This window comes from Theropithecus gelada, chromosome 6 (genome assembly GCF_003255815.1).
Source record: "Theropithecus gelada isolate Dixy chromosome 6, Tgel_1.0, whole genome shotgun sequence".
In the NCBI taxonomy this organism is placed as follows: domain Eukaryota; kingdom Metazoa; phylum Chordata; class Mammalia; order Primates; family Cercopithecidae; genus Theropithecus; species Theropithecus gelada.
In genome coordinates this window covers 38,498,576-38,513,108 of record NC_037673.1, presented here as the reverse complement: position 1 = coordinate 38,513,108, position 14,533 = coordinate 38,498,576, and the positions used below count along the sequence as shown (strand labels likewise).

Below are 14,533 nucleotides of genomic sequence, written 5' to 3'. Positions count from 1 at the left end.
AAACAGGATGTCCTTTAACACTTTAGTGCAGCAAGTCATGTGTTGTCAGGATATAAAATCCAGGATGGATGCTTCTGAGGTCTCTTAGCTATGGTGAAGAACAAGTGAAGAACTCAGAGATAAGATTCTGTTTGCCCTGGGCAGCTCTCCGCAACCTTGTGGACCAGCAGCAATACATCCCAGGCTTGTGTTGTCCCTTGCTGCCCGTCTGATGGTAATAAGTCCACTTCATGTAGCTTGTTGTGTATGAGTGTATTCTGTCAAACTGGATTCGGATAGTTGACAACCAGTGTACAGAGAGCACCTGCTTCACAAAACTGGCACAGCAAGCAGGATTCAATTTGACAGAACAATGGCTCATTGGTGAAGCAGAAGGGGCAATACCCTATCTCATACCTGGCCCATGGCGGAGACATCAGACCAGCTAGATGTTTTATGAGGAAGAAGCAGTGATAAGAGAGACACAGGCCACACATACACCCCGAGAATGTGGGTGAGGTGGCGCATGGATTGTGGCAGAGGAAAGAAGCATGGAAACAGGGGAGCTTAGTGCACATATGTGATTGCTCCTTCCTGGGTATTTAGATGCATCTGAAGGTATCTGAGAGGGAATTAAAAAGAGGTCCTCTGATGGTCCTTGAGACATCTGAGAGGGAACCAGCATGTACAATGCAGGCTTTCACAGAGAAGGAGACTCAAGATCCAAAGGACACATATAGACATAAGCAGTAAGCTCTCAAGCAACCTAGTTGGTGTGTTTGTTGGATAAAGGGACACTGCGGACCTAAATGGTGCAGTTGGGGTTGCGGCCAAAGTCTCTAGGTGCCTACCGAAGGCCACTGGCCTGATACTCTTGTTAAGAGAAAAGAGAAAAAGAAGAAAATTTAGACTTTTCTGGGGTTCTTGGATCCTGGAGCCCACATGACAATATTTCCTTGTTCTTTTAGGTGAAAAATTAAACTGGCAACATTGGGAGGTTTTCGGACAAACATAGTGACCCCCAAGATGCTTATCTGGTTGTGAGCAGGGCCCATTGGGCCACTTCAGGTGCCAGTAACTATGGTTCCTACCACTCAGTGCATCACAGGCATTGGCATTTTGGCTGCTTGGGGCACAGAAGGCCACCTCCATCTGAAGGGGTATGTTCCCCCAACACAGCTAAGAATTTGAGCCATCACAGTGGGGCATATCCACTTCTGCCTGCCACCTAAGCTCCCCAAGTTCCAATGGCTTATTCAACAAAACTACTACTATTATACATACTGAGTGGAGAATAGGACAGTACTTGTTAATCGAGTTAACCCGCAAAAGCCACAACCATGCACAAAAGTCAACACAACCTTACACACAAAATGTACTTCTACAAGGACATCTGTCCAGCAACTGGATTATATGTTATATACGTTATAAACCACCCTCCCACAATATAACAGCCCAGTTTGGCTGGTCACAAAAGGCTCCCCAGGGCATGGAGACTAACCATGGACTATCACAGGCTAAATGCCAAGGCCACTTAAGCTGAACACCAAAGAAGAATCCCTGATATAGCCAAACAAAAGTGTTGCCCCTTGTGGCATCCTCTAATAAAAATGAGACCCAGCAGCTGGTAGGTCTCTTTGAGTACTGGAGACCACATATACCCAACCTGAGTGTCCTTTTGCTCTCCTTAGTCAAGGTGACCGGCAAACCCACCAATTTTAAATGAAGTCCTTTGCAACAACAGGCCTTGGAAGCCCTTCAGCAAGTTGTGGTCCAGGCACTGCTTTTAGAACCCTTAATCCCTGTTAGCTCAATAAAATTACAGATGTCTAAAACCTCCATGCATGCTGATTGGAGTCTCTGGAAAGAAAAAATCACCACCGGGATGTACCAGCCTCTCACATTTTGGACACAAAAGTTGCTTGAAGCAGCCCCCAGATACACCCCTTTTAAACAGCAACTCCTTGCTTGCTACTAGGCACTAGTCTCTGGACACTGAGCATCTTATGGCCAGAGCACCACACATGACACTACAACATGAAATGCCCATTCTTACTTGGGTTCATGCAAACTCCACCAATCAAATTAGACAGGCTCAACAGAGCTCAATTATTAAATGAAACTGGCACATTTAACATCATGTCCACCCAGGCCCCACGGGACCAGTAGGTTCCATGAACAAAGGGCTAGCTAACGAAAAGTGACCAAGTAACCTGTTGAGGATGTTTTGGCTCCTCCTATGGATTAAAAAATATGCCTACCAATGGTCTGGCATTGTTTACTAACAGTTCTGCCAAACTAAAAGCAGATGGGTTTCATTGGGCTGCCACCACCATCTGGCCAATAGATAGCCAACTTTTGACAGAGACTGGACATGGACATTCTATCCAATAGGCCAAATTACATGCAGTGGCAATGGCCATGCCAGCCACCTTTCTCACCATATCTTGCTGTATTTTCACAGACTCATGGGCCATTGCCAATAGCCTAGCCACGTTGTCAGAAGAAAAACAACTGAGTGACTGGACTGATTAAGGAATCCCCTGTGTGGGACAAGAATTATGGCAAGAGCTTGCAACATAAAAGTTGTCAGAATCAAAATGGGGTCATTTATGTTAAAAACCAAAATCCTGAAAAATGAAGCCAGGTAAGGTCATACAGGAAGGGCTCTCTTACACCAATACCTGAAAACAAAACTACCCTGAAACAACCTGTAAAAGCCACAACCATGCACAAAGGTCAACACAACCTTATACAAAAAAATACTTCTACAAGGATATCTGTCCAGCAACAGGATTATCCAACCTCACACTGACACCACCCTTGTTATTGATCCTTGTAGTCAAAAATAATTATCTGAAAACATTATGTAATCCTTCTCATTTTTTCTTTAAAAACCTTTGTCTCTGTTTACCTTCCTGAGTGTACACATAGTCTTCTATGGCACATGTATTCCCATTGCAATGCCTATTCCTGAATAAATATCATTTTCTTTTAGAGTCTCCCTCTCTGTTATTTAGATTGGCATACTGGTATCTCAGAAGCAAGACTAAGATGGCTAAAGAAAAGGCTCCATCGATTGTCCCACCTGCGGGATCACCAGATTTAACAATTATATGAAAAAAAGCACTTTCATAAGACTGAAAAATCAAGTAGGCACTCACAGTACCTGGCTTCAACATCGTATCACTGGAAGAGGCACTGAAAAGGTGAAGAAAGATAATTCTTAAATCACTGATGCCACCCCTCCCCTATTCCCTGGCAGCAGCCCTGTGTCATGGACAGAACCTCTGTGCACTTAGGACAGGGAGAGCTCAGTGATTGAGAGACTTTGCATGGAATTCAGTGCTGCCCAGTCACTGGCAAAGCAAGCAAAACTGGGTTGAACTCAGCTGATGTCCGCCTACAGAGGGAGCACTCAGATGAGCCCTAGCCAGACAGGCATCACCCATCCCAGCAGTCAGAACCCAGTGGTTCTGTCAAGGCTCACCACTGTAGGCTAAAGTGCTCTGAGGCCCTAAATAAACTAGAAAGTCAGTCTAGGCAACAAGAACTGCAATTCTTAGGTGAATCATAGTGTTGAGCCAGGCTTAGAGCAAGCAGACTTCGGGGAAAGATGACCTACTGAGACACTAGCTGGGAAGGCTAAGGGAGTGTTTGTGCCACCCCTGCTCCAACCCCAGGCAGCACAGCTCATGGCTCCAAAAGAAACCCTTTCCTTCCACATGAGGAGAGGAGAGCGAGGAGTCAAGAGGACTTTGTCTTGCATCTCGGATACCAGCTCATCCAAAGTAGGACAGGGCACCAGTCAGAGTCATGAGGCCCCCACTCCAGGCCCTATCTCTCAGATGACATTTCTGAAGACACACCCTGGGCCAGAAGAGAACCTGTTGCCTTGAAGGGAAGTACCCCATCCAAGCAGGACCCGTAACCTGCTGACTAAAGAGCCCTTGGGCGCTGAATAACCAGGAGCAATACCCAGGTAGTACACCATGGGCCTTGGGTGAAACTCTGAGACTTGCTGGCTTCAGGTGAGACCCACTATCATGCCTACAGTGAGAGACACCCTCTGCCTGAGAAAAGTAAAAGGGATTTTGTCTTGCACCTTAGGTACCAATTGGACACAGGGGAGTAAAGCACCAAGTGGGCTCTTGGGGTCTCTGATTCCAGGCCTTGGCTCTTGGCTGGCATTTCTGGATCTGACCTGGTGCACAGAGGAGCCCACTGCCCTAAAAGGCGAATCCCAGACCTGGCAGCATTCACCACAAGCTGACTAAAGAGTCCTTGGGCCTTAGGCCAGGCGCGGTGGCTCACGCCTATAATCCTAGCACTTTGGGAGGCCAAGGGGGTAGATCATGAGGTTGGGAGTTCAAGACCAGCCTGGCCAACATGGTGAAAGCCCGTCTCTACTAGAAATACAAAAATTAGCCAGGCATGGTGGCAGGTGCCTGCAATTCCAGCTATCCAGGAGGCTGAGGCAGAGAATTGCTTGAACCTGGGAGGCAGAGGTTGCAGTGAGCCAAAATCACACCACTGCACCCCAGCCTGGGAGACAGAGCGAGTGAGACTCCGTCTCCAAAAAAAAAAAAAAAATTATATAAATAGAAACAAGAAAAAGTTAAAAAGTAGAGAGACAAAGTTAAAGGGTATAGTTTTTATTAGTTTTCTTTTTGCCTGTTTGTTTAATGTAAGCAGTATTACGTTATCAGCTTAAAATAATGAGTTATAAGGTAGTATTTGCAAGCCTCATGGTAACCTCAAATTTAAAAAAATATATATGTATAATGAATATGCAACAAGGAAAAAGCAGAAAATTAAATCATACCACCAGAGAAAATCACCTGCACTAAAAGAAAGACATGAAGAAAAGAAAGAAGAAAGAGAAGAACAGAAAACAACCAGAAAACAAAATTAAAAAGGGCCAGAGTAAGACCTTACTTATCAATAATATTGAATGTAAATGGACTAAACTTTCCAATCAAAAGACAGAGAGTGGCTGAATGGATTTAAAAACAAAAGACCCAATGATCTGTTGCCTATGAGAAACACACTTAACCTATAAAGGCATGTATAGACTGAAGATAAAGGGATAGAAAAAGATATTCCATGGCAATGGAAACCAAAAAGAAACAGGAGTAGCTTTACTTATGCCAGACAAAATAGATTTCAAGACAAAACCTGTAAGGAGACACAAAGTAGGTCATTATGTAATGATAAAGGGGTCAATTCAGCAAGAGGATATGACAATTAGAAATATATACACAACCAACACTGGAGCAGCCAGATATACAGAGAAATATCAGAGCTACAGAGAATGATAGACCCTAATACAACAGCTGCAGACTTTAACACCCCATTTTCAGCATTCTACTGATCTTCCAGACAGAAAATCAACAAAGAAATATCTGATTTAATCTTCACTATAGAACAAATGGGACTAATAGATATTTACAGAAATATTTTGTACAACGGCGAGAGAATACACATTCTTCTCCTCAGCACATTGATCACTCTCAAGGACAGATTATATGTTAGGTCATAAAACAAGTCTCAAACAGTTTTAAAAATTGAAATAATAGCAGGCATCTTCTCTGATCATAATGGAATAAAACTAGAAATCAATAACAAGAGGAATTTTGGAAACTATAAACTACATAGAAATTAAACAATACGCTCCCAAATCAAGAAATTAAGAAGGAAACTGAAAACATTCTTGAAACAAATGATAATAGAAACACAATGCACCAAAACCCATAGGATGCAGCAAAAACAGTACCAAGAAGGAAGTTTATAGCTATAAGTGCCCACATCAAAACAGAAGAAAAACTTCAAATACACAACCTAATACAGAACTAGAAAAGCAAGAGTAAACCAAACCTAAAGTTAGTAGAATAAATAATAAAGATCAGAGATGAAATAAATGAAATTGAAATGAGGAAAACAATACAAAAGACCAACAAAAGTGAGTTCTTTGAAAAGATAAACAAAATTGACAAACCGTTAGCCAGACCAAGAAAAAAAAAAGAGAGAAGACCCAAATAAATAAAATCAGAGATAAGAAGGGAGATATCACAACTGATATTGCAGAAATTCAAAAGATCATTAGAGGCTACTATGAGCAACTATATGGCAATAAATTGGAAAATCTAGAAGAAACAGAAAAATTCCTAGACACATAAATCTAACAATATTGAACTGTGAGGAAATCCAAAACCTGAACAGATTCAATAACAAGTAACAAATTTGAACTTGTAATAAAAAGTCTCTCAGCAAAGAAAAGCCTGGGACCCAGTGGCTTTACTGCTAAACTCTACCAAACATTTAAAGAAGAGCTAATACCAATTCTACTCAAACTACTCTGAAAAACAGAGGAGGAGGGAATATTTCCAAAATCATTCTACTAGGCCAGTATTACCCTGACACCAAAACCAGAGACAGATAAAAAGATGAAAACTACAGGCCAATATCACTGATGAATATTGATACAAAAATCCTCAACAAAATACTCCCAAACCAAATTCAACTACATGCCAAAAAGATCACTCATCATGACCAAGTAGGATTTATCCCAGGGATGCAAACATATGCAAATCAATAAATGCGTTACATCATATCAACAGAATGAAGGACAAAAACCATATTATCCGTCTCTGAGCAGCCACTGAAGGGGAAGGAACTGCAGGGGTGTGTGTGTATGTGTGTGTGTATGTATGTGCGCACATGCGTGCATATGTGTGCATGCACTAGTGTGTGGACAAGGAGGTGGGGGCAGCTGAGTTAGAGTCCCAACTCTTGGACTCCATTTGCTACTCTCTTCTTTCTCCCCCACACCTATCTGGTGGTAGTGGGCGTTTATATTTGCGTTCCTTTTCATTCATTTCTAAATCTCTTAAAAGTTTTGGGTTGGGGGTATTGGGAAAGGCAGGAAAGGGAAAAGAAGGAGAGTAGTAGCTGAAGAGGAAGAGGAGGACATGGAGATGAAGAAGATTAGCCTGGAGTTAGGGAACAGAGCCCCAGAGGAAGTGACAGAGTTAGTCCTTGATAACTGCCTGTGTGTCAATGGGGAAATTGAAGGTCTGAAAGATACTTTTAAAGAACTAGAATTTCTGAGTATGGCTAATGTGGAACTAAGTTCACTGGCCCAGCTTCCCAGCTTAAATAAACTTCGAAAATGGGAGCTTAGTGACAATATAATTTCTGGAGGCTTGGAAGTCCTGGCAGAGAAATGCCCACATCTTACCTACCTCAATCTGAGTGGAAACAAAATAAAAGATCTCAGTACAGTAGAAGCTCTGCAAAATCTTAAAAACTTGAAAAGTCTTGACCTGTTTAACCGTGAGATCACAAACCTGGAAGATTATAAAGTACTTTTGAACTGCTGCAGCAAATCACATATTAGATGGATTTGATCAGGAGGATAATGAAGCACCGGACTCTGAAGAGGAGGATGACGAGGATGGAGATGAAGATGATGAAGAGGAAGAGGAAAATGAAGCTGGTCCACTGGAAGGATATGAGGAAGAGGAGGAAGAAGAGGAAGAGAAGGATGAAGATGAGGATGAGGATGAAGATGAAGATGAAGCAGGTTCAGAGTTGGGAGAGGGAGAAGAGGAAGTGGGCCTCTAATACTTAATGAAAGAAGAAATTCAGAATGAAGATGATGATGATGACTATGTTGAAGAAGGGGAAGAAGAGGAAGAAAAAGGTCTTTGAGGGGAGAAGAGGAAATGAGATGCTGAGGATGATGGAAAGGAAGAAGATGACTAGATCATTCTAAGACCAGATTCTCTAATGTTTCTGCGTGTGCAATAAAGTGATCATATCTTTGTTTCTTCATGTACAATAGCTATCCCTACTGAAGATAATGTGTAACTTTTTATAGGAAAAGTGTGGTTTTACTATTTTTGCCTTATCATTCCAAATAAGAACTAGTCTGTTAATGATCATATTGTATGTAGAGAAGAATTTTCATTGACTCCCATTGTGGAATTTCCTAGCAATTTCTTTAGACTTAATTTTCTAAATTCAAGCTTACTGTATTAGTCATTTTTAGCCCATAATTAAAACATGATCACTTAAAAAAAAAGATCATTTCAATTGATGCTAAAAAAGCATTTGATGAAATTCAACATCCCTTTCATGATAAAAGTACTAAAATAACTGGGTATAGAAGGAACATATGTCAACACAATAAAAGTCATATATGACAGACCCATAGCTAGTATCATACTGAATGGGGAAAAACTGAAATCCTATCCTCAAAGATTGGGAACAGGACAACGATGTCCACTTTCCCCACTGTTATTTGACATAGTACTAGAAGTCCTTGCTAGAGCAATCAGACAAGATAAAGAAGGGAAGGGCATCCAAATTGGAAAGGAAGAAGTCAAATTTTCCTTGTTTGCAGATGATATTATCTTATATTTGTTAAAACTTAAAGACTTCACCAATAAACTATTAGAACTGATAAACAAATTCAGTAAAGCTGCAGGATACAGAATCAATATACAAATATCAGTAGCATTCCTTTTTTTTTTTTTTTTTTTTTTTTTTGAGACGGAGTCTTGCTCTGTCGCCCAGGCTGGAGTGCAGTGGCCGGATCTCGGCTCACTGCAAGCTCCGCCTCCCGGGTTCACACCATTCTCCTGCCCCAGCCTCCCGAGTAGCTGGGACTACAGGCGCCCGCCACCTCGCCCGGCTAGTTTTTTGTATTTTTAAGTAGAGATGGGGTTTCACCGTGTTAGCCAGGATGGTCTCGATCTCCTGACCTCGTGATCCACCCATCTCGGCCTCCCAAAGTGCTGGGATTACAGGCTTGAGCCACCGCGCCCGGCTTCAGTAGCATTCCTATATGCCAACAGCAAAAAATCTGAAAAAGAAATCAAGAAAGTAATCCCATTTACAACAGCTACAAATAAAATTAAATACCTAGGAATTAACTTAACCAAAGCAGTGAAGTATCTCTACAATGAAAACTACAAAATATTGATGAAAGAAACTGAAGAAGACTCAAAAAAGGAAACATATTCTATGTTCATGGATTGGAAGAATCAATATTGTTAAAATATCCATTCTACTCAAAGCAATCTACATAGTTACTGCAATCCATATCAAAATACCAAAGATATTCCTTACAAAAATAGAAAAAACAATCCTAAAATTTATATGGAACCACAAAAGACCCAGAATTGCCAAAGCTATCCTAAATAAAAAGAACTAAACTGCAGGAATCACATTAGCTGACTACAAATTATACTATAGAGCTATAGTAACCAAAACAGTATGGTAATGGCATAAAAACAGATACATAGACCAGTAGAACAGACTACAGAACCCCAAATAAATCCATACATCTATAGTAAACTCATTTTTTACAAAGGTGGCAAAACACATACACTGGGGAGAGGACAATCTCTTCAATAAATAGTGCTGGGAAAACTGGATATCCATATGCAGAAAAATCAAACTAGACATCTATTTCTAACCACATACAAAAATCAAATCAAAATGGGTTAAAGACTTAAATTTAAGACCTTAAACTATGAAACTACTACAAGAAAACACTGGGGAAACTCTCTAAGACACTGGAATAATTTATGCAAGTAAAATCCATTGAGTAATACCCAACAACCACAGGCAACCAAAGCAAAAATGGACAAATAGAATCTCATCAAGTTAAAAACCTTCTGCACAACAAAGGAAACAATCAACCAAGTGAAGAGACAAACAACAGAATGGAAATAAATTTTTTCCAAACTATCCATCTGATAAGGGATTAAGTAACTAGAATACATAAGAAGCTCAAACAACTCTATAGGAAAAAAAAAAACTAATAATCTGATCTTAAAATGGTCAAAAGATCTGAATAGACATTTCTCAAAAGGAGAAATACAATTTGCAAACAGGCATATGAAAAAGTGCTCAACATCATGGATCATTAGAGAAATACAAATCAAAACTACAATCTAGCCAGGTCTATCAATCCTGTTTATCCTTTCAAGAAACCAGTGTTTGGTTTCATTGAGCCTTTGTATGGGTTTTGGGGTCTCAGTTTCATTCAGTTCTGCTCAATTTTAGTTATTCACTTTCTTCTCTAGCTTTGGGGTCAGTTTGTTCTTGTTTTTCTAGTTTCTCTAGGTGTTATATGAGATCATTAATTTGAGATCTTTCTAACTTCTTGATGCAGGCATTTAGCATTATAAACTTTATTCTTTACAGTGCTTTTGCTGCATCACAGAGATTTTAGTATGTTATGTCTCTGTTTTTGTTTATTTCCAAAAATTTTTTTATTTCTTCCTTTGTTTTGTTGTTTACCCAAAAGTTTTGATTTTTTTGCATTTATTGAGACTTGATTTATGGCCGAGCATCTGGCTAATTTTGGAGTATGTTCTGTGTGCAGATGAGAAGAATGTATATTCTGTGGTTGATGGGTGTTCTGTAGATGTCTATTAAGCCCAATTTGTACAGTGTTGAATATAAGTCCAGAATTTGTTAGTTTTATCCCTCGATGATCTAACGCTGTCAGTGTGGTGTTGAAATTCCCCCACTATTTTTGTGTGGTTGTGTGGTTATTATCTAAGTCTCTTTGTAAGTCATAAAATAGGAAGTACTTGTTTTATGAATCTGGGTGCTTCCATTTGGGTACATATATATTTAGAGTCAACAGTCTTCTTACTGAATTGAGCCCTTTATCATTATGTAGTGTCTGTTTTTTGTTGTTGTTGTTTTTGTTTTTGTCTCTTTTAACTATTGTTGGTTTAAAGTCTGTTTTACCTGATATAAGAATAGTGACCCTTACTATTTATGGTTTTCCATTTTTATGACAGATCTTTCTCCAACCCTTTACTTTAAGCCTATGGATGTCATTACATGTAAGATGGATCTCTTGAACATAGCAGACAGATGGGTCTTGTTTTTGTTTTTGTTTTTTTCTTTTTAATTCAACTTGCCACTGTGCCTTTTAAGTGGGGGTGTTAAGACTGCTTACATTCCAGATTAATATATATATAGGAGGTTTTGATCCTATTGTGAAGCTGTTAGCTGGTTGACTTGTAGTTTCTATTCTGTGGTTCCTTTATAGGGTCTATGGGATAGATACTTAAGTGTGATTTTGTGGTAACAGGTATTGTTCTTTTGTTTCCACATTTAGAACTTCCTTAAAGATTTCTTGTAAGGTTGATCTAATGGTAACAAATTCCCTTAGCAATGCCTATCTGAAAAAAGATTTTACTTTACCTTATTTTATTTTATTTTATTTTATTTTATTTTACCTTCACGTATGAAGCTCAATTTGGACATGAAATTGTTGGTTGGAATGTCTTTTCTTCGAGAATGCTGAAAATAGACCCCCAATCTCTTCTGGCTTGAAAGGTTTCTCCTGAGAAGTCTACTGTTAGCCTGATGGGGGTTTCTTTGTAGATGACCTGACCTTTTCCTCTAGCTGTATTTAAGACTTTTTCTTTAGTGCTGGCCTTAAACAATCTGGTGACTATATGCCATATTGATGTTCATTTTGTGTAGAACCTAGCAGGTGTTCTCTGGATTTCTTGTATCTGGGTGTCTACCTCTCTAGCAAGATTACAGAGATTTTATTCTATTATTCCCTCAAATTTGTTTCCCAGATTGATTACTTTTTTTCCTACTCTCTCAAGAATGCCAATAATTTGTATGTTTAGTGGCTTTACATAATGCCATATTTCTTAAAGACTTTGTTCATTTTTAAAAATTATCTTTTCTTTATTTTTGTCTGACTAGGTTAGTTTGAAAAAACATTCTTCAAGCTCTGAAATTCTTTCTTCTGCTTTGTTCAGTCTATTAACAAAGCTTTAAATTGTATTTTGAAATTCCTTAAGTGAGTTTTTCAGTTCCAGTAGTTCTAATTGATTTCTTTTTAAGATGTTTATCTGTTTCTTCATTTCCTGGACTGATTTAGAAGTTTCTTCATGTTGATTTTCAACTTTGTCTTGGATCTCTGAGCTTCCTTACAATTGATGCCTTAAATTCATTATCTGTCATTTCTGAGTTTCCATTTTGGTTCAGGAGCCAGAGAGATCCTTTGATGTTGTTCAGCATTTCGATTTTCATGATGCCAGAATGCTTTTTCCTTCTCATCTGGAGAGGGTAAGGTCTTTTGGCTTTGCACCTATAGCCCTACAGCCCTACGTACTTCTGTCAGCAGGTTTCATTGTGGGCTGTATGGCTTGGACTACAGGCCAGTAGATGGCACTTGCGGGTAAGTGCCAGCTGCTACACAAGCAGGTGGGTAAATATCCTGTCTATGTTTACTGTGAAGTGTTCTGTTTTTGCAGGTGAAGGCCAGGACAGTGGAGTGCCCAGTTCCCTGGGGTTCCTGTTCTACAGAGGTAGGGTGACAAATGTGGGCAGAGCTGGAGCCCCCTGGCTTGCCCACAAATACCCCAATGGTGAGCACAGGCACTAGCCCTGGCAAGGGTGGCTAGGATAAGCTCCTGTAAACGCACTTAGGTCTCTGCAGGGATAGGGGGTAAATGGCTTCACCAGCTCCCCATCCTAGATAGGCAGGAACTTGAGCTGTTTCCCTGTCACTCCCCTGTTGCAGGACTTGTGACTCCTAGTTCAGGTGTACCTTGTAGTCTATCTGCAGTCCACAATGTGGTTGAAAGCCATGGGAAATGTCTGTTTTGTGACTCTGTGGGAGTGATTTCACAGCATAATCTCGTTACTCAACCCAATACAGATAGCTTTATGGCTTGTCTGTTCTCGGATGTGGCAGTACTACTGCTTCTTGTATGGGGCGACTCCACTCTTGGGCCCACGCGAGTGGATGTTGGTTGCAGCGGTATTGGCTAGTTCAATCAGCCCAATCTCAGGCCCCAGGGAAAGTGGTTGGAGTGAGGTAGGTATTTCCACAGTTCCAGGCCGCTAGCCAAAGGGAATATCCCAGGCCAGTGGGGGCTGGGTTTTCAGAAGGGCTCTGGGCCACAGCTGAAATGTTCAGGTAGTGGCAGGGAAGCTAGGCTGTGGGCCCTTCACTGGGGAGGGCAGCATTTCTCAGCTGAAGCAATGAAGACACATGGCTCTGGGGTGCGTGACATGCTCCTACTTCCTCCCACCCAACCGATGCTGGACTTCACTTTTGGGGGCACACAAGGGTGCCACACCTTGTTTACTACCTCGGGAGTTTTGCCCCAGAGGAACTCAGAGCCGTGACTGTCCACAGTGTTCAGGTGGGGGTGTGGCTATTGTGCTGGAGCCCAAGCCATGAGCCTTGCCTGGAGAAGGGAGGCAGGGGTGGCGGATGGTGTGATCTGCAGTCTGGGTGCTTCCTGGAGGAACACAGAGCCACACTACCCACAGTGTTCAGGCAGGGGTGCAGTTGCTGCACTAGAAGCCCAAACCAATGAGCCTCAGTGAGGAGCAGTGGGGCAGTCTGGCCACTCCCCAGCACCCAGGCAATGGCCTCTATTGGGGTTACAGCAGCTTGTACCAGGCTGCTCAGGGATCCAAGGCCTGTGGAGCTCCATGTGGGCTTGAGTAGTACCTCTCTAAAGACTCCAGGCAGCTCTCTGTTAGTCCAGAGGCCTGGGGCAGGGGCATGTGGGTTCTCATGTGCCCAGGATTACAAAGGTCCATGGTGTAAGTGTGGATTCCCCAAAAACTCTCACTTGTTCACCCTTTCCCCATGTTAAGGAGCCTCCCCTGGCTCCACACCAGTCCCCGTAGGAGCTGCCTGGCTTTGCTCATCTCTGTTCTCCATGGGGCCTGCTGCCTCCTTTGTGAATCCTGATGTGACGTCTTAGACAATCTACTTGAAGAGCTAGTATTTACAGACCACTTTGTTTCCTCTCTGTGAGAGCAGTGCACACTAGCTGCTTCTAGTCAGTCCTCTTCAACTAGAAACAAGGCCATCTTAAGAAAGGACCTTGCATCCTTCCTGATTTCTACAAAATCAGAGTGCTGTTTGGTCTGCACACCTGATTTAATATTCTGTTTGCTCTGCACATCTGAGTTACAATTTTTGCAAGTACTCTGATCTTGGTTTCATTTTGATTTGGTTATGTGTATCTATAAACAAGTTGGCTCTTTTTCTCTTGCTTGATTTTCAATGTCTTCTGAGAACAAAAATATTGTAAATGGTGGCCAGGCAATGGCCAATTAAAATCCACTAAGGTGGCTACTCACCTTCTAAAATACTGGTCTAAACTCCTGACATTCCCTGACAGGATTTATAGGATTTATTTGGTCTGGAGAGATTAATAGCAAATAGAATGGGATTCCCCAGTATTCAGGCATACCAAGTATTCTGGTTGGCTACATGACTTTTCCTCATGAACACTTTTCAGTCAATGGTCATCTTAAGAATCATTCAATGTCCCCAGACTTGTTTTTCTCAGTACCAAATTAAGAAACTACAACTATAGAATTTTTTTAAATGCTGGTGTATAGAGGCTCCCAACTTCTTTATCTGTTTTTTTTTTTTTCTCTTCTTCCTCTCTGCTTACTCTGAATCTATTGACTTTTTCACTTGAATTAGGATATTCTACTGTTACTAATTTCAAAAGCCAAGTAGAAGTTT

General features: G+C 41.1%; 1 protein-coding gene and 1 pseudogene across 2 annotated transcripts in view; one reads left to right on the top strand and one right to left on the bottom strand.

Moving 5' to 3' along the window:
- OSMR (oncostatin M receptor) overlaps positions 1-14,533 on the bottom strand; it is a 65,351-nt gene that overhangs the window by 32,310 nt on the left and 18,508 nt on the right. The window lies entirely within an intron of this gene.
- LOC112626604 lies at positions 6,629-7,746 on the top strand (annotated as a pseudogene). The gene has a single exon (XR_003119923.1). The product of XR_003119923.1 is annotated as an acidic leucine-rich nuclear phosphoprotein 32 family member E pseudogene (transcript).